We start from the raw sequence: 19,135 nt of genomic DNA, 5'->3' as shown, positions 1-19,135 counted from the left end.
CCAGGGAGATAATGAGGAAAGATTTCAATCTGAGACTGGTACAGTTGAGAAAAGGGGCGAGCCAAACAGTCAGGTAGGCAGGGACATGGTAGGACTGATCAATTAAACTGCATTTATTTCAATGCAAGAGGCCTAACAGGGAAGGCAGATGAACTCCGGGCATGGTTAGGAAAATGGGACTGGGATATCATGGCAATTACAGAAACATGGCTCCGGGATGAGCAGGACTGGCAGCTTAATGTCCCAGGATACAAATGCGACAGGAAGGATAGAAAGGGAGGCAAGTGAGGAGGGGGAGTGGCACTTTTGATAAGAGATAGCATTACAGCTGTGCTGAGGGAGGATATTCCTGGAAATACATCCAGGGACGTTATTTGGGTGGAACTGAGAAATAAGAAAGGGATGATTCCCCTTATTGGGATTGTATTATAGACCCGCTAATAGTTAGAGGGAATTTGAGAAACAAACTTGTAAGGAGATTTCAGTTATCTGTAAGAATAATAGGGTGGTATGGTAGGGGATTTTAACTTTCCAAACATGGAGTGGGACTGCCATAGTGTTAAGGGTTTAGATGGTGAGGAATTTGATAAGTGTGTAAAAGGCAATTTTCTGATTCAGTATGCGGATGTACCGCTTAGAGAAGGTGCAAAACTTGACCTACCCTTGAGAAATAAGGCAGGGTAGTTGACTGAGGTGTCAGTGGAGGACCAATTTGGGACCAGCAACCATAATTCTATTAGATTTAAAATAGTGATGGAAAAGGATAGACCAGATCTAAAAGTTGAAGTTCTAAATTGGAGAAGATAACTTTCAAAAGCTGATTGCGGGCAGATGTTCGTATGTAAAGGGACGGCTGGAAAATGGGAAGTCTTCAGGAATGAGATAACGAGAATCCAGAGAAATATAGTGCTATTAGGGTGAAAGGAAAGGCTGGTAGGTATAGGGAATGCTGGATGACTAAAGAAATTGAGGGTTTGGTTAAGAAAAGGAAGAAAGCATATGTAAGGTATCGACAGGATAGATCGAGTGAATCCTTAGAAGAGTATAAAGACAGTAGGAGTATACTTAACAGGGAAATCAAGAGGGCAAAAAGGGGACAGGAGATGGCTTTGGCAAATAGAATTAAGGAGAATCCAAAGCGTTTTTACAAATACATAAAGGACAAAAGGGTAACTAGGGAGAGAATAGGGCCCCTCAAAGAACAGCAAGGCAGCCTTTGTGTGGAGCCGCAGAAAATGGGGGAAGATACTAAATGAGTATTTTGCATCAGTATTTACTGTGGAAAAGGATATGAAAGATATAGAATGTAAGGAAATGGATGGTGACACCTTGCAAAATGTCCAGATTACAGAAGAGCAAGTACTGGATGCCTTGAAACACAAAGGTGGATAAATGCCCAGACCTGATCAGATGTGACCTAGAACTCTGTGGGAAGCTAGATAGGCAATTGCTGGGCCTCTTGCTGAGATATCTGTATCTTCGATAGTCACAGGTGAGGTGCTGGAAGACTGGAGGTTGGCTAACGTGGTTCCACTGTTTAAGAAGGGTGGTAAGGACCAGCCAGGGAACTATAGACCAGTGAGTCTGACGTTGGTGGTGGGCAAGTTGTTGGAGGGAATCCTGAGGGACAGGATGCACATATATTTGGAAAGGCAAGGGCTGCTTAGTGACAGTCAACATGGCTTTGTGCGTGGGGAATCATGTCTCACAAACTTGATTGAGTTTGTTGAAGAAGTAACAAAGTGGATTGATGAGGGCAGAGCGTTAGATGTGATCTATACAGATTTCAGTAAGGTGTTCGACAAGGTTCCCCATGGGCGACGGGTTAGCAAGGTTAGATCTCAAGGGTACAGGGAGAATTAGCCATTTGAATACAGAACTGGCTCAAAAGGTAGAAGACAAAGGGTGGTGGTGGAGGGCTGTTTTTCAGACAGGAGGCCTGTGACCAGTGGACTGCCACAAGGATCGGTGCTGGGTCCTACTATTTGTCATTTACATAAATGATTTGGATGTGAGCATAAGAGGTACAGTTAGTAAGTTTGCAGATGACACCAAAATTGGAGGTGTAGTGGACAGCAAAGAAGGTTACCTCAGATTACAACAGAATCTTGACCAGATGGGCCAATGGGCTGAGAAGTGGCAGATGGTGTTTAATTCAGATAAATGTGAGGTACTACATTTTGGGAAAGCAAATCTTAGCAGGACTTATACATTTAATGGTAAGGTCCTAGGGAGTGTTGCTGAACAAAGACACCTTGGAGTGCAGGTTCATAGCTCCTTGAAAGTGGAGTCGCAGGTTGATAGGATAGTGAAGACGGCGTTTGGTATGTTTTCTTTTATTGATCAGAGTATTGAGTACAGGAGTTGGGAGGTCATGTTGCGGCTGTACAGGACACTGGTTAGGCCACTTTTGGAATATTGCGTGCAATTCTGGTCTCCTTCCAATTGGAAAGATGTTGTGAAACTTGAAAGGGTTCAGAAAAGATTTACAAGGATGTTGCCAGGGTTGGAGGATTTGAGTTATAGGGAGAGGCTGAACAGGCTGGGGCTGTTTTCCCTGGATCATCGGAGGTTGAGGAGTGACCTTATAGAGGTTTACAAAATTATGAGGGGCATGGATAGAATAAATAGACAAAGTCTTTTCCCTGGGGTGGGGGAGTCCAGAACTAGAGGGCATAGGTTTAAGGCGAGAGGGGAAAGATATAAAAGAGACCCAAGGGATAACTTTTTCACACACAGGGTAGTATGAGTATGGAATGAGCTGCCAGAGGAAGTGGTGGAAGCTGGTACAATTGCAACATTTAAAAGACATTTGGATGGGTACATGAATAGGAAAGGTTTGGAGGGATATGGGCCGGGTGCTGACAGGTGGGACTAGATTGGTTTGGGATATCTGGTCGGCATGGACAGGTTGGACCGAAGGGTCTGTTTCCATGCTGTACACCTCTATGACTCTACATACTGGCCTTGGGAACAGTTCAAAGAAGGTTCACTTGGTTGATTCTGGCTATGGAAGGATTTTTTCATAAGGAAATAGTGAATAGTTTGGCTTGTACTGATTCAAAAGGGGAGGTGATCTAATTGAATCATAAAATATTTTTAGAGGGCCTGACAGGATAGATGTGGAGAGGTTACCTTTCTGGGAAAGTCTAAGGCCAGAGGGCATAATCTCAGAGTAAGGAGTCACCCATTTAAGATGAATTTCTTCTTTCAGAGGATCATGAATTTGAGAAATTCTTTACCACAGAGAGCTGTCAAGGTTAAGTCATTAAAGAATAATCAAGGCTGAGATAGGCAGATTTTTAATCAGTAAGGGGATCAAGAGGTATGGCAAAAAATGCTAAAAAAGTAAATTTGAGAACGATTAAGAGACATCTGGACACGTACATGGATAGGAAAGGCTTAGATCTGGACCAAACACAGGCAAATTGGGAAACCTGGTGGACATCAACAAGTTAGGCTGAAGGGCCAGTTTCTATGCTGGATACCTATTTGATTCTATGACAGTCATGAAGTCAGCAAATGGTGGACAATACTAAATGGGCCAAAATAGCCCACTCCTCCTAGAACTTATGGTTTTAACTTTTTGCAAGGTGACAAGGAAGATTGAAAAGCTTAGTGCAATTAATTTGATCTACATAGTTTTAGCAAGACTTTTTACAAGGACTCACACAGCTGACTGCTTTAAAAAAGAACCACAGGACTGTTGCAAGCTTAAAATAAAATAAGTAGCAGGATACAAGGGACAATGACAGAGTATTTTTCCAATTGGAAACCTGTTTCTAGTGGGCTTCAACACTTGGTGACCTACATTTGGTTGTCCAAATGTATGACTTGAGCTTAAAGATATGGGCCATGATCAAGACATTTGCAGACAATGAAAACATTGGCCACATGGTTGATATGGTGGAGGAAAACTGTGGAATGCACACAAAAAAAAAATCAATGGACTGATCAAACGAGAGACAAGTGAAAAATTGAACTCAACCTGGAGAAGTATGAGCTGGGGAGTTCAAACAACGCAGAGGAACTGGGGAGGCAATGTCCTAAGAGGTATTCAAACTAGACTATTCATCCAGAGACCAAAGTAATGTCCTGGGAACTGGATTTGAATCGAGCTGTGGCAGATTGTGCAATTTTGATTTAATTTTAAAAATCTGGAATTAAGATAACTATGAAACCACTGTCAACCATTAGGGGAAAAAACATCTAGCTCATTAATGTGTGTTAGGGAAGGAAATTTCTGTCCTTACCTGGTCTGGCTTACATGGGACTCCAGACCCATAGCAATATGGTTGACTCTAAACTGCCCTCTGGGCAATTAGGCACTGAAAATAAATGCAGGCCTAGCCAATGATGCCCACTTCTTGTGAAAGAAATTTTAAAAATACGTAATAAATGGGAGGATGGAAAGGTGTAGAGGAATTGCATATCCATAGTACTGAATGTAGTGAGACAGGTAGATAAGATAGCAAGACAGATTAATATTTTCTTTCATTAGCCATTTATTAATACAACTCTAAATACATTAGCTAGTCCACAATTTACATACTGGCTGCAGTTCTGATCACCCAATTACAATAACTGGACGAGAGATGGTACAAAGACGATTTATAAGGATGTTACCAGGAGTGTTAAATAGCAGCTTTGAGGAAAAATTGAGGCATGGGGTTGTTTCCCTTTAGACAACTCAGGACAGATTTTCTGGAGTACAAAATTGAGATAGGCCTGCTAAGAATAGATGGGAAGGTTTTATTTACTTTAGCAGAAGAGTCAATGACTAGAATGCATTCCTATCAAGTGATTGGTATAAGGATCAGAAGGGAGACGAGGAAGATTGTTTTCACCCAAAGGATGTTAGGAGTCTAGAACTCCTGCCTGAAGGGATAACAGAGGCAAAAACTCAAATTATTCACAAGGTATTTGGTTGTGCACCTGATTTTCCGTTACCTAGAGGAATGCAGACCAAGTGCTAAGAAATGGAATTAAGCTGGGTGGTTCAATTTTTGAGGTAAGATGGGCAGAGTGGCCTCTTGTTGTGCCACAAGTGTTCCTCAATACAGGAGGAGAATAAATGTGCCAGATATATGGGGAGAGGGTAGTGGAGTAGCAGTACATAAATTGACTCTTTAGGAGGGTCGGCACAGATCAATGGCCACTTTGCACTGTTAAGATTCTGTTCTGCATTTATAACATGATGATTCAATATAGAAAAAAACTGCAATCTAATTTTCCAACTTTCAGTCAGTTTACAATTCAACTGCATTTGGACCTTTTTTTTGTCTTAGATACCTGGACTGCTGGATTCGTTACCAATAATTAACACTTTGCATGAAGTTCTTCCTAATATCTCACCATAACGATACAGGATGCAATTAGAGAGGGTGGTTAGATTATAAATCACCAACACATACATGATGAGCCACATTGCTGCTTTTCTATTCTAAATTTACCTTTAACTAATTGAAGTGCATGTTTTTCAGTCCTACTTGCCTAAATTAATTTCAGTAATATCCCATATTACCCTACCATTTAATGTGACACAACGGATTTTTAAGGAGAACTGACGTCCAAATCCTACGTATAAAATACAAAACTCATACAGCTATTTCATAACATCAATAATAATCGAAGTTATTTTCAACAAAATGTCAATCTAACATTTCCTCGAAAAACAATGCAAACAACACGTACTCACCTTTAATATAGGATCCCTGTCTTGATGACAACAGGACCTACTGGAATCAAATCGTGTTCTTCCAAAGTCACAAATTCCACTGTCAAAGTTCCATCTCAAGGCCTCTCTCTGGAAAGCAGCGCTCAAAGCGAAAGTCCGAAATTGCAAAGGCTTTTTGTTGCAAGACCACAATACTAATGGAAGATTTCTCGCACAGCCGCTATGATGCTGCAACTGCCAAACTAACCAGGCGGCCATCTTGAAACAATTGTCCGTCGCCTTCTCTGACAACTTAGCAATGCGTCAGAAACACCGGCGCGCAGGCGCACTGCTCCAGGCTGGGGAGTCGAACAGTGAATGCGCGCGCCTGATGGCGAAACAATGTACAGCGCATTGTTGAACAATCAAAAAGAATGACTTGGCAATTTCTCAAATCAATTTGCCTTTATAGGCAAAACAAAACCCCAAAACAAAAAACGGGGATGCTGGAAATCAGAAACAAAAACTGATATTGTTGGAACAGTTGAAATGTTAATTCTATTTTCTCCCACAGATGAGTCTTCCCAGCAATTTGTTTTTCTGCCTTTACAGGCGATAATCAATTTATGACTACTTGTACTGTGTTAATATTTAAAATTATTTCAGGTCTTAGAATCTCAGCACAGAAGGCCGAGATGACTCGAAATGTTAGCTTGCTGCCTATCCATACATGCTAGGAAAAAGTGAGGACTGCAGATGCTTGGAGATCAGAGCTTAAAAATGTGTTGCTGGAAAAGGTCAGGCAGCATCAAAGGAACAGGAGAATCGACGTTTCGGGCATAAGCCCTTCTTAGATGCTGCTTAACCTACTGTGATCTCCAGCATTTGTTTTCAGTACAGATTCCAGCATCTGCACTAATTTGTTCCTCCTTTCATCAAATGCCAATAGCTTTCGGTGCCCTTCAGTTTTCGATCCTTTGGTTCTTGTCAAGAATAGTTCACATTCCTTGATTCAATTTTATTTTGCATCTGTCTAATCATTCCATGAGCTTCTTGACGTCTGTCACTAACTTCTGTTCACAAATATGTAGTTTTGTATAATCTGCAAATTTTGAAATTGTATCCCGTATGCATAGCTGAAAATGTGTTGCTGGAAAAGCGCAGCAGGTCAGGCAGCATCCAAGGAGCAGGAGAATCGACGTTTCGGGTATGAGCCCTTCTTCAGGAATCCTCATGCCCGAAATGTCGATTCTCCTGCTCCTTGGATGCTGCCTGACCTGCTGTGCTTTTCCAGCAACACATTTTCAGCTCTGATCTCCAGCATCTGCAGTCCTCACTTTCTCCCTGTATACATACTCTACTTTAAACATAGATCAAGACGAGCAACAGTCCTTCTCCTTTGTAATTCTATGGTGCTGATTGCAGACTTTTTCTCATTAGGTAGAGAGCTATTTTGCTTCTATAAATGTTACTGAGACTTGTTTCATATGAAGTCATGCTGTCCATGAGATAATTTGTCACTTTAACACAGGTTTCCTTCAAGCCTAGCAGAAGCTCCTATTACTTTGTGGTAGCCCTTAGCTATAATGAGTTGTCATAATATTCAGGTGCTGAAATAGAAAGCATATGATAGATAAGGAGATAAATGAAGCTGAGAGAATGCTCGAGGGTGTGCATTCACGTTGATTTAACTGTAACCATAACCATTTTTGTGAAGTTGTTGAATCTCTTACAATTGTGGCGGTTTGGTTTTGGGTAGTAAAGGAGGTAAAGGTGATAGGTCGGAGGGAAGGGTAGAACAGATTGGTGAGAAGGAAGATAGACAGATAGGACAGATCATGAAGACTGTGCTAAGCTGGAAGGTTGGAATGGGGTAATGTGGGAGGGGTGGAAACTGGTGAAATCCACATTAATGCCATGGGGTTGGAGGGTCCCAAGGCAGAAGATGAAGCGTTCTTCCTCCAGATGTTGGGTGGAAAGGGAGTAGTGACAGAGAAGGGCCAGGGCCTGCATGTCCTCGACAGAGCGGGAGGGGGAGTTGAAGTGTTCGGCCACAGAGTAGTGGGTTCATTGGTATGGGTAACCTGGAGATGTTCAGAGAATGTTTCCTCATTCTCTCATCCCCCCGACCACCTTACCCCAGTTCCAACCATCCTCATGACCTGTCCCATTTGTCCATCTTCCTTCCCACCCATCCACTCCACTCTCCCCTCCGATCTATCACTTTTACCCCCATCTCCATCCACCTATTGCACTCTCAGCTTCCTTCCCCCAGCCCCACCCATTTATCTCTCCACCCGCTAAAAGTACATAGAGATGCAGATGGGTTTTCAAACAATTGACAATAGTTACATGGACATCATTAGGCTAACTTTTTATTCCTTCACAATTTCACCATCTGCCATGGTGGATTTCAACCCATAAACCCAGAAGATTAGTCTGGAGTCTGGCTTACAATTCCAATCACTGGTTTTTCTCTACTGCTTCCCCTCATTGGGGAAAACAGAAGAGAATCTAAATCCCAGCGGAGCATCCAAAATAAAAGTATTGATTAAAAGGGTCAGTAGCAACATGGACATTAACAGGTAAGCTAAGCATTCCCTGATTGACGAGATAAGCAGAGCAAGCCAAATACTACATTTCATGGAGTTGTTTGGAACTAGAGGCCAGAGAGCTTCCACGAATGCTTGCATATCTTGTGGAAGGAGATGAATGTGGCTATGCAAGACTTGTGACTCTTTTGCAGTGCAAGGAAATGTTTAAACAACATACCCATAGCTGCCAAGATAAGCCATCCACGTCACCAGTGAGCAAGTGCTCTCTCAAGCTTGCCCACGTAGCTGTCAAAACACAGAAGCAAGCAACTAATGAGCCTACAATGACAAATAAAAGCTGAATACATTATCTGCTAGCCAGAAATATTTGAAAAAGGACCATTTAAATCTCAAGATATTCAAGACATGAGTCAGGGCTAAGAATCCCAGGCATTCCTCATCTTTGGGCTCAGTTCAGATTGGTGAATTCGTTCAAACACATAAGGCATCCAGTGCTGACAGGCAGGGATAGTGGAATCAACAGCACTGAGGTAGGGTTTGAAATACCTGTGGAGAAATAGTAATAATGTTGATTTTTTTTAAAAAAAGGCAGAATAAACAACTCGAGGCAGTGATTTAGAAAAAAAAAACAAAAAACTGGCAAGTAAAACTAAAAACAAGTGAGTGCTGGTAGGTCACCCCGATGTCTCAAAGAGTCAGCTGCCATCAATTACATAAATTTTATCATCAGGTAAGAATTCATGCTTCACCAGATTATGACATGATTCTGCATTTGTGCAAATTGCAAAGGATTAGTTGCAGTCAACACCAATTTATTTAGTTAGAGTTAATCTGTTAAGCACAGAGCAGGACAGCGATTCTTGAGCAAATAACAATGTTCAACACAAATAAATCCACACTGATTTCTAGGAAAGGCATTCAAGACAAATATTTTTATAATCAGTTTGATTACATTTGAGATTGTCATCCTGGCTGACATTAATTTTGTTCCTTGAGTGCTTCACATCAATAATTTTCACAGACACCAGTTTTGTAAATTTAATTGACAGGACTAACTATAGATAACTGCATTTTTCAGAATCTCTTGCCCCCAAGACGGTTTGTGTGTGAATTAATCTTTATGAAATCACAACATAAAGCATTCTTCAAAGTTAGTGAGAAGATTTGTAGCTCGAGTGCTCGTTGTTGTGGTTCTGTTCGCCGAGCTGGGAATTTGTGTTGCAGACGTTTCGTCCCTTGTCTTGGGGACATCCTGTGCTTGGGAGCCTCCTGTGAAGCGCTTGTGTTGTTTCCTCCGGCATTTGTAGTGGTTTGTCTCTGCCGCTTCCGGTTGTCAGTTCCAGCTGTCCGCTGCAGGGCCGGTATATTGGGTCCAAGTCGATGTGCTTATTGATTGAATCTGTGGATGAGTGCCATGCCTCTAGGAATTCCCTGGCTGTTCTCTGTTTGGCTTGTCCTATAATAGTAGTGTTGTCCCAGTCGAAGTCACGTTGCTGGTCATCTGCATATGTGGCTACTAAGGATAGCTGGTCGTGTCGTTTCATGGTAGTTGGTGTTCATGGATACGGATCATTAGCGGTCTTCCTGTTTGTCCTATGTAGTGTTTTGTGCAGTCCTTGCATGGGATTTTGTACACTATCTTGGTTTTGCTCATGCTGGGTATCAGGTCCTTCGTCCTGGTGAGTTGTTGTCCGAGAGTGGTTGTTGGTTTGTGTGCTGTTATGAGTCCTAGTGGTCATAGTAGTCTGGCTGTCAGTTCAGAAATGTTCTTGGTGTATGGTAACGTGGCTAGTCCTTTAGGATATGGCATGTCCTCATTCCGTTGTCTTTCCCTTCAGCATCTGTTGATGAAATTGCGGGGGTATTTGTGTTTGGCGAATACATTGTAGAGGTGTTCTTCTTCCTCTTTTTGCAGTTCTGGTGTGCTGCAGTGTGTTGTGGCCCTTTTGAACAATGTCTTGATGCAACTTCTTTTGTGTGTGTTGGGGTGGGAAGACAGCGAATGATCTGTATCCATGAACACCAACTAGCCACGAAACAACACGACCAGCTATCCTTAGTAGCCACACACGCAGATGTCAAGCAACACGAGTTCGACTGGGACAACACTATTATTAGAGGACAAGCCAAACAGAGAACAGCCAGGGAATTCAGAGGCATGGCACTCATCCAAAGATTCAATCAACAAACACATCGACCTGGACCCAATATACTGGCCACTGCAGTGGACAGCTGGAAATGACAACCGGAAGCGGCAGAGACAAACCACTATAAATGCCTGAGGAAACAACACAGAAGCGCTTTACAGGAGGCTCCCAAGCACTGAGGACGTCCCCTAGACAGGGGACGAAACGTCTGCAACACAAATTCCCAGCTCGGCGAACAGAACCACAACAACATAAAGCATTCTGTTTGGAAAACATGCATCCCACAAGGTAGGTGAAATAATTTGAGTAATAATAAAATTTACTAATTACAGAACTTCGTAAATGTTTCATATTTGGTTCAATGGTGAAATAACTAGTTTTTTTGAATACTCTAAGTTAAGAAAGCATTGTATTTTGAACTTTTCTGAAGCAATGAAAGTTGATTCCAGAATTTACATTTTGAGCTACAAAAATAAACACATTTGTGAACATCTTTAAAATATTAGAAATAAAGAGAAGTACATGATTACTTTAAGATCTTATTTTAAAAAGAGACTATGCTAGTTTGGAAGTTAGAGTCCATTGGGTAGTTTTTTTTAAAAAAAAACCTTTGCTGCTTAAAAATTAGCTTGAAATGTGTTGCTGGAAAAGCGCAGCAGGTCAGACAGCATCCAAGAAGCTGGAGAATCGACGTTTCGGGCATGAGCCCTTCTTCAGCTTGGCCAAGATGGAGAGACAGAGTGAAATACATTTAAGGAAGGTGATCATGTTGAAAACTTGTCTGGTTTTCTGTCTGTTTAAATTAAGGGATGAAATATCAGATAAGTTGTATAACAGACATGCAATTCTCCATAAAGGATATTTGTGAACCAGATGGATCACAAATGTGGACAGGGACAAGGCAATGGAGTGATAGGAAAAGAAATCAAGCCCAGCTGGACTGAGAGCCCACATACTGGGCATGGGGCTTAGGTCAAATAGAATGATGAGTAAGGACATGGAAAGCAGAGTTTTGAATAAAGTCAACTTTCTGGAAGGATGAAAAATTGGAGGCGAGCCATACATTTTAAAAATATTTGGCAACAAACAAACAGAGGCAAAGTGATAGCAAATGATATCAAAGCAGTGCCTGCCTGGTTCTGTCATCATCTTTCCACCCATGCAATACTTAGTGTCCACAAGGTAAAGACAAACATCATTTGCCACTACAAGTGACATATTGAAAATTCTTGGAACATGGGCATTGCTGGAAAGGCTTGATGCCAAGAACTTGTCCAAAAAAGTCAACACATAAAAAACACAGAGTGCAAAGATATTGGAAATCTCTAGTTTAACAAAAATTCACTCATCAGCGTTACAGAAACTTCCTCACTAGTCCCAAATTAAAGGATAAGGGAGTTGTGGATGCTTCCAGAGTTAGTTGGCACTTTAGTCTGAAATTATGCTATTGGCATGACATACCATTGCACATTCATAGAATACAAGTCTTTTTTGTTTATGTAGCCTTGTACATTCTTGTCAGGTGCACGGTTGTGAGCACAACGACAGAACTCGAGGCATTGAGAATTGAGCAATTTCAAAGAATGGTACTCTTGTTCACTGTAGGATACTTGCTAGCTAAAAAAAAGAGAAACATCCTCCACAGTGAATCAATAGTCACTAGAAAAAACAACTTTAGACAGTGCATTACTGATAGGCTGTTTATTGCTTTATAAAGTGACAGTAACAAAGATAGAGTGAAGAAGTCACTTTCATTGCAAGGTTGACTGGCCACTTAATTCTTTTAACTGGTTCAGCTTTTTAAAAATGGATCCTATATCTCTGCAAGTAATGGTTGACACAAACTAAATATGCTCAATATGTGCAATTAAAAAAAAGAAATTGCACAGGCTTAAGATCTGAAATAAAAAAAATGTTGTTTACAGCAAGTTTACCAGCATCTGTAGGAAGAAAGCCAAGTTAAGGTTTCAAAACTGGTAATTCTTCATCAAAACTAACCATCGAACCATGGAGGCATCACAACTTATTGTTAATTTAGGACTAGGGAGGAGCTTTCTACAAAACCAATTGAGGAGTAAACATTTGTTAAACTAGAGATTTTCAGTATCTTTGCATTCTGTTTTTCTTAATGTATTGACTTTTTTTTGGACAAGCTATCCCAAATTTAGGCAATACTCTTTAGAACATTCATTATATAAATCAATTTTAAGGGTACTCCACAATATTTTTGGGACAGGTAAATTTAAAATTATCAGTATCCATTTTGACATGGCTGAAATTCAAAATTTCACAGCCATTGGGAAAATGTGCCTCAGTATTTATTCCATCACAAGTTTAAGATTGGGAATGTTACCATAATGATTATTGTTAATAGACTACTAATCCAGGGATTATGATCTGATATCAGCTCAAATTCAATCACAGCAGCTGGGGAATTCAGTCAGTTAATTAAATCCACCTATAATAAAAAAGTTAATAATGTCCTTTCAGAAAGGAAACCTGCTACCAAGGTTTTGCCTAGATGTGACTCTAGACCCAAGGAACTCAAATGTCTATTTCAGACAGAATTTAAGACTCAATTTAGTTGCATGCTTACCACCTCAAGGTCAGTCAGGAATGAGCAACATTTGCTGGTTTTGCCAGTCACATCTGGATTATTATGAATAAGTAGAAAAATATGTGCAAAATACAAAGGAGTAGAACTTCTAAGTTTAATTATAAATATAGAATTTTTGAAATCAGAAAACCTTTACTTTTACAGATTTTTACAACAACCAGGTCTATTGTTATGCCATGAAACAATTCCTCCACATAGCTAAAGATTTTGCTTTTATTTACAAGAATACCAAATAAATCTAATCTCTATACCATAATTGGAACAAGATTGTCAGCCTATTGTCCTGACAAATCTTGGTAACACATCACCTGAATATCAAATTAAAATAAATAAATTCGGCATGGACACGTTGGACCAAAGTGTCTGTTTCCCTGCTGTCCATCTCTGACTGTAGACCATACGTTATCTTGATACATTTTATCTGCAAATGAAGGGGGTGTCTTTGTCCTGATATTGATTTCCCTTATTCCATAGTCTAATGCCGATTTTCTATTTAATCCCCATTTTGTCAGACGATTCTTACACAGACGAATGTGGTTACAAACAAATATTGGTCATATAATTTCTCAAGACTTGATTTTTGTTGCCTCTGTACCATAATGACAATTTCACTATTCTTGCAACAATTTAAATCCTCCTTCTACTTAAGGAAACTTGACAAGTTTATCAATTAAAATAACATTGAATATGGAGCAAATACTGTTGAAAGCATTGGACCACCTTGACAATTAAGGATTTTCTTTCCTAGTTTTAGGACTGATTTGTCTCCAGTGGTTGCCCAGTGGAGTTAAGTTTTCTAAACGTTGTAAAGCAAGGAGAGAAACGACTCCTGAAGCACAAACTAGTTTAAGGAAGTGCTTTTAGTTTAAACCAGTTATATTTTTATGCAACTCTGTACAACAAACTTCTGCTTGGGAGGACTGAAGTAGTAACAAAGAAGATTGATGAGGGCAGAGCAGTAGCTGTGATCTATATGGACTTCAGTAAGGCATTCGACAAGGTTCCCTATGGGAGACTGATTAGCAAGGTTAGATCTCATGGAATACAGGGAGAACTAGTCAGTTGGATACAGAACTGGCTCAAAGGAAGAAGACAGAGGGTGGTGGTGGTGGAGGGTTGTTTTTCAGACTGGAGGCCTGTGACCAGTGGAGTACCACAAGGATCGGTGCTGGGCTCTCTACTTTTTGTCATTTACATAAATGATTTGGATGCGAGCAGAAGAGGTACAGTTAGTAAGTTTGCAGATGACACCAAAATTGGAGGTATATGGACAGCAAAGAGGGTTACCTCAGATTACAACAGGATCTTGACCAGGTGGGCAAATGGGCTGAGAAGTGGCAGATCTCCTTCCTATCGGAAAGATGTTGTGAAACTTGAAAGGGTTCAGAAAAGATTTACAAGGATGTTGCCAGGGTTAGAGGATTTGAGCTACAGGGAGAGGCTGAACAGGCTGGGGCGGTTTTCCCTGGATCATTGGAGGTAACCTTGTAGAGATTTACAAAATTATGAGGGGCATGGATAGGATAAATAGACAAAAAGTCTTTTCCCTAGGGTTGGGGAGTCCAGAACTATAGGGCATAGGTTTAGGGTGAGAGGGGAAAGATATAAGAGAGACCTAAGGGGCAACTTTTTCACACAGAGGGTGGTACATGTATGGAATGAGCTGCCAGAGGATTCGGTGGAGGCTGGTACAATTGCAACATTTAAGAGGCATTTAGATGGGTTTATGAATAGGAAGGGTTTGGAGGGATATGGGCCAGGTGCTGGCAGGTGGGGCTAGCTGGTCAGCATGGACAGGTTGGACCAAAGGACCATGCTGTACATCTCCATGACTCAGTACGTTGGTATTTAAACATTAGTTTTACATCGTTTCTCTCTCAAATTAGTACTAGCTGCTTCAGTCATATAGATATCAGTTGAAAGATTTGGGAAATTGTAATCTTTAAATGGATACAATAAGTACCGATTATGGAACTCTACAGACAACCAAAATCTTGAGAAATTTAAGTTAGATTTTCAAATTCACAGAATTTACGACATCTAAATATTAGTAATTCGTATCGAGATTCAAGTAAAACGACTCCCACAGATCACTTTAAATTCATTGTACACGAATTATTGAATGACTTTCACTTTACACAGCGACTACAGTTGCGGAAATTGTCCATTACAGGGTACAAACCATATGCAAATATTTTGAACAAAGGTAATCAAATTAGAGGAAAAGATACAAGCGATAACAGAGTATAGCGGATGCTAGAGACCTGAAACGAAAACAGAGAGCACAGGAAGAAACCAAGCGCGTCTGGCAACCGAGAGACAGACTATTAAGATTTCGACCCTCCTCTAACTTTTCTTCAGAATAACTAAAAAAAAGAGATTGAAAGCTATAAACACACGAACAACGAGACATCAGCTCGAGGTTTAAGGTAGCCGTCACGTGATTTAACCGACCAGGCCTCAGGAGGCCAAAGGTCAACATGTGGAAAACATTACTTTTAACACATTTATGTCGGCAACTATGTTGCTGCATTTTATGTACAGATTAATTTCAACCTTTGGATCAATTTAATTTTCCCTGCAAAGAAACAAAAACGCTTCCGGTAGACGGCCGAACCAATCGGGAGCTTTCTTACAGTACGCTTTGGTTGGAGTGTCGCGTGACCAAGCATAGACCAATCGGAGGTGTCGTTCTAGGCAGGCCCGCGGAAAGTCAAAGGCCGTTTGAAAACGTTTTTTCTAATGTTTCGAAATTATTTTCCTCAAAATTAAAGCGTTCAGCTTTTTTTTTAACCGCCTGCACTCTTCAGAGCGGTGACGGAGAGGAAGCGGTTGGTCTTAAAGTCCGAAGTCTCGAGACGTGTCTTTGACTTTGTTTCTTATGCTCGGTTTTATTTGTTCCGAAGGAGGTTGAAAGGGGGAGGGGAGGGGAGGAAGAGAAATTTCCGGCCAAGATCAGAGTACTGCGGATTGAGGTCTGAAAACACTCGGCTGGGCCCCGAAGTGAGATTGTGAATGGGAGACGGCAGTCTGGGACTCGCGTGAGGACAGTGGGGCCTTCCCTCCCTCACCCCCACCCACTACAACACACTGGAGCGGTAAGTGAAAGGAAGGACTGCGGCAAACTGAAAGGCAGAAGCCCGAAATAATTTACACTCACACGTAGTATGATAGTTGTGCTGAGAACGTGTTTATGTTGTATTCCTGTGTTCTCAGTCCTTAGCAGAAAGATTGGTGCTCCCCGTATCACTTCTCCCCCAAAACAGTATTCTGACATTTATTGAAACAATTCGTAGCTATGCGAAGCGTGCGATCGATCACGTTTTTTTTTCAATTATTTGTGGTACTTTGTTTTTGCAGCGCCCTCCAAGTTTATTCCTCTGGAATAATGTTTTATGAGAGACGAATTAAATGTTTGTTTTATGTCTATATGGAGTGTACTTATAGCCACAAAATGCGACTTATAGAAGGCATTTTGTACTCATTCGGTTAATCTGATAGTGTAATGAATAACGATGCTGATTCGCTACCACTTTTCAGTTTGATTGCACAAAAAGTAGGAACATGGGATCAATTTACTTAGTTATCCTTAGAGAAAAATAAAGAAATGTCTGTTTTTCAATTCTGAAAAGATCGTAGCCTGTGCGTATCACCACCGCAAATTCCTCCGCTTGAAAGCTGAATATATAATGTCGTATAACGTTCTGATTATTAAAACCTTTTGAGTGGATAATAACTGACACTTGTTTGTACTTATTTGTGAGATCTAAGTGCAGCACAGAATTTAACCGCCATGTGATGTGGCCGAATGGTTTGGTGCCATTTGAAATATTGATTCTGTGCCTTACGAATGAGTTACTTACATCATTAAGTGCATATAAAACAATTTACTGTTTCTATTTCCTCCCGCCACCCCAATGCTTTCCTTTCCTAAGTCCTGAAACGTACGATTAGGTTCCACGGATGATAGATAAGCTTTTAAAGGACTACGAAGTGTTTAATCCTCGCGGTAAACCTCGACAACTTGTGTAAATAGTCCCATTGCGAAATGATCAAGATTAAAGCTCCTTTTTCTGACGCTCCTTGACATTCCAACAGTCGTTGGATAGTGGTCAGGAATGTGACAGAGGTCTTGGTTTTCCCCCTCAGCTCACCTTTTTGGAATGTTCCTACTGTTTCCCTAGTTGCAATTGTATTAACTCATTATAGGCAAAAGTACAAAGTTGGGGGCTTCCCATTGTTTATGTCTTGATATACTTGTAAACTCTGCTTATACCCACAAATACTACAAGGCAAGATTTGTGTATAACCCTTAACTTCAGTTCCAACTTATTCCTTCCTATTGTCATGGCAGGCAGTGACTGGCAAGCTATTCTATCAAGATTGCAATCAATCCAAATCTGTCCTCGGTGTGACCACATATTTGTTTTGTAGCCAAAATGTCCACTTTCCAACAGAAGTGAGTGGATTGCAGATATTGGTAGGAATTCTGTTTTTCTTTGTTTAACCAAGGGCACCTTTGCTTGTGCTGTTGATCCATCTGAGTTGAACTACTCAATACAGATCACAGCATGGAAGTTGGAGTAATTGAGTTTATTACTTTGCACAGATACCTTTTTATGTATTATGGTATAAGGGAGCTTGATGATAAATAACCTATTGGCCTCCTTGAACTCCTGTCCAGACTACACAGAATCATACTGAGCATTAAAGATTTTTCATATTTCATCTGTTTTCTCTGCTGAAATGCTCAGCTCAGCTAGTGGTAAAGGCACCAGTTTACATTAAAGCTCCTGGGTTACAGCTGGACTATGATGCTACCTGAAATAAAATTATTTTCAGATCCTGGTGTTGAGGCTTATGAATGAATATTAACTAATTTGCCTTGCCACTGGGAAGCAACCAACATCTTTTATTTTGTACACAAATAATTACTAAATATCTTCAAAAACAGAGGAGAACATCAGTTCAAACAACATAAAAGGAAATGATTGTCCCTTACCAGACCAGTATCACCTTTCATCCATCTGTCTCGATTGGCTGAAATGGTAGGCATGTTGGAGAGTTGGTCGCATCTGTCACAAAATCATTTGTCTGGGAAATTGAATCCTGTTTCAGACAATCAATAAGCCACTCGCAGTCTATTTAATTTGTCCATGTGCAAGACGTGCCTTGGAAAGGTAAATATTACTGATGACTTAAAAATGAAATTTTACAAATTTTTGTACGAGACTTTGTATATTAGTTTAGCCACCAGAAATATTATCAAATAAAAGCACACAAATCATCTGGTACTTGAAATGGGGGCAGCTATGATCAACAATTTGTTTATTTAAGTCACTATTTTTTTGGAGGACTATTCATGCCCCCCATTTAAATTCTCATTGATGTTTGAACCGTTACAGGAATTTAGCCTTATTGATCCCATAATAAATCTGTACTAAGTACTTTCAAGCAAAACAACATTTAATGATCTCCATAAGTGAACTAATGGGTGGTTGACTGTTTTAGCAGCGCTGCCAGAGGTCTGATTAACAGCATGTCCAAGTAGTTCCTTGAAGTTTGTTTTGTAGTTGTAAGTAAAACTTTCTCTTTCATATGACTAACGTAGACCCACAGTAACAACTATAATTTTGTTTTTACTTGACTAAATCCTATAATTGTGACAAGTGTTGTGCAGTGCTATCACAAAGTTGCTTCCTTTTGCAGTTGTCAATTGGGCATTGAGTTGTATGTGTAAGGTCTTGTGTAAATGACTACAGATGCACAGATCTTTAATTTTCCATTTGTGTACCAAACATGATGTGTCATAGTTTATGCATATGTGATTTAATGTTTCCCATAAACCTTGTAGGAGATTGAATTCAGGGGATATTCGGTTGTTTACGTTGTTTGTGACTTCTGTTGAATTCCATTTGATTTCCAATCATCTTCAATGTTGAAGTTGATATTTTCAAAGGTTAATGTTTATTCAAAAAAATGTTAGAATGAGAGAAGCTTGACTGCAGTGCATCCTTCCTTATAATCAAATTTATATGTTGAGTACACATTGGTAGAGGCACAACATCAGGCATTCAAACCGAAATGTGCTCAGCCTTTGTGTGAATTGTATTAGAAACAAGTACCTTGATCTGTTTTCTCATATTTCCCTTTTGATTAT

General features: G+C 40.3%; 1 long non-coding RNA gene across 3 annotated transcripts; it reads right to left on the bottom strand.

Annotated features, from left to right (window-relative positions):
- Positions 1-4,353: 4,353 nt before the first annotated feature.
- LOC122548075 lies at positions 4,354-16,355 on the bottom strand. 3 transcript variants are annotated; one of them, XR_006311162.1, is made up of 4 exons: positions 15,207-15,414; positions 12,955-13,007; positions 8,429-8,757; positions 4,354-6,044 (listed from the first exon to the last, which is right to left on the bottom strand). It is a non-coding gene; the product is annotated as an uncharacterized LOC122548075 (long non-coding RNA). The 3 variants fall into 3 exon arrangements; XR_006311164.1 differs by lacking the exons at positions 12,955-13,007; positions 15,207-15,414 and adding an exon at positions 16,136-16,355 and having other exon boundaries at positions 5,675-6,044; XR_006311163.1 differs by lacking the exon at positions 12,955-13,007 and having other exon boundaries at positions 5,675-6,044; positions 15,240-15,414.
- Between the last annotated feature and the right edge of the window lie 2,780 nt (positions 16,356-19,135).

Source organism: Chiloscyllium plagiosum, unplaced genomic scaffold, assembly GCF_004010195.1.
Source record: "Chiloscyllium plagiosum isolate BGI_BamShark_2017 unplaced genomic scaffold, ASM401019v2 scaf_8866, whole genome shotgun sequence".
Lineage (NCBI taxonomy): Eukaryota > Metazoa > Chordata > Chondrichthyes > Orectolobiformes > Hemiscylliidae > Chiloscyllium > Chiloscyllium plagiosum.
This window is presented reverse-complemented; position numbering and strand designations above follow the sequence as displayed.